The sequence below is a fragment of the Anneissia japonica genome, unplaced genomic scaffold (assembly GCF_011630105.1).
Source record: "Anneissia japonica isolate Jap-2015-1 unplaced genomic scaffold, ASM1163010v1 scaffold287840_len1291095_cov163, whole genome shotgun sequence".
NCBI classification, from domain to species: domain Eukaryota; kingdom Metazoa; phylum Echinodermata; class Crinoidea; order Comatulida; family Comatulidae; genus Anneissia; species Anneissia japonica.
The window spans coordinates 547,536-548,885 of record NW_022728493.1 but is presented as its reverse complement, the minus strand read 5'-3'; the positions used below and the strand labels follow the sequence as shown (position 1 = coordinate 548,885).

The 1,350-nt window shown below is 35.6% G+C and overlaps 1 protein-coding gene across 1 annotated transcript in view; it reads right to left on the bottom strand.

Annotated features, from left to right (window-relative positions):
* LOC117114140 overlaps positions 1-1,350 on the bottom strand; it is a 9,739-nt gene that overhangs the window by 4,580 nt on the left and 3,809 nt on the right. The gene's annotated exons all lie outside the window — the stretch shown is intronic.

Here is a 1,350-nt window from a genome sequence, read left to right as displayed (position 1 = left end):
AGAAGAGGAAAAGAAAAGGAAAGAAAAAGAAAAGGAAAGAAAAAGAAAAATAGAAGAGAAAAAAATAAATAAATAAAGACAAGAATAAAAAGGAAGATATCATAATGACCAGACTCACAACACCCTGCAACACCTTCTCCACTTCAAAAACTGTCATAACTCCTTTGATCTATGCTGCCCGATGGCGTAACCACTGGGGGACAAGGGGAAAATATCTATCTTTGAAAAATCTTCCTCACCCCTTTATAAATGCCCTTTTCATCCCCTGAAAGTGCCTAAAAACCTTCGCGTGCATTTCTTGTTAACATGGGCCAATTTCCTCTAAAAATTGCACATTTTAGGGATTTTGATTAATTCCAACGAAATTAGAATTAAAAACACCGGGGGACAAGGGAAAAATATCCATATTTGGAAAATCTTTCTCCACCCCTTGACAAATACATCCTCTGAAAGTGCCTAAAATTCTCAAATTCTTTGCGCGCATTTCTTGTTACGGTAGGCCAATTTCCTTTATAAATTGCACATTTTAGGGAGTTTTCATCAATTCCGACGAAATTAGAATTAAAAACACAAAAATATTTTGCGCGCTTCGCGCGCATTTTGTAGGGCTTTTTTAGGTTTATCCTTTTAAGTTATTTAAACACATAATAGTCCCAAACTCAAGAAAGACAAATTTAAGATAGGTTGTTTTAAACGAAAAGAAGAGCCTCAATGTGTATTGATGGTGAATGAATGTGTTTGTAAAATAAAACCATGATGAAAATGTTTATAAATGAAAATGTTTATAATTTAGTTTCAAACACACGTGTGTGGCCTATATTATAAATAAGATAAGCCCTATGTTGTATTGTTTTCTATATAGGGAGTGGGGTGGGTGGGTATGGTAAATTACTAACCGGGAAAATAAATACCCACTCTGAGCCAAGACCCCTGTTACGCGCCTGGTGTTAGCGCCAATGTTCGCCCTTGTGCGGATAGGGGATGTGCCCCCCCCCCCTCTGAAGCTGGAAACCTTGTTTTTGCAAAATAAATTGATGCAATTTGCTATTATAGGCCTAATCAATAAATTCCTCATCAACCGATATAACCTTAAACATTTTTGGAATTGACATAACATAATGATGTCGTACACACCCTTCAGTGTGAAATGTGGCTTTCTTTGTAAGCACATTTAACATCAAAGGAAAGAAGGGCTTAGATTGGTACCAGATAAAATAATTTTGTTATCAACATTAATACATTATGCTAATTTTCATCTTTGTGAGCGCATAAGACAGTGCAAATTATTTCTGTGACAGTCTTTTGAAGCGTGTAAAGCTCTATTTTATCCCATACATAGTCAAAATATTG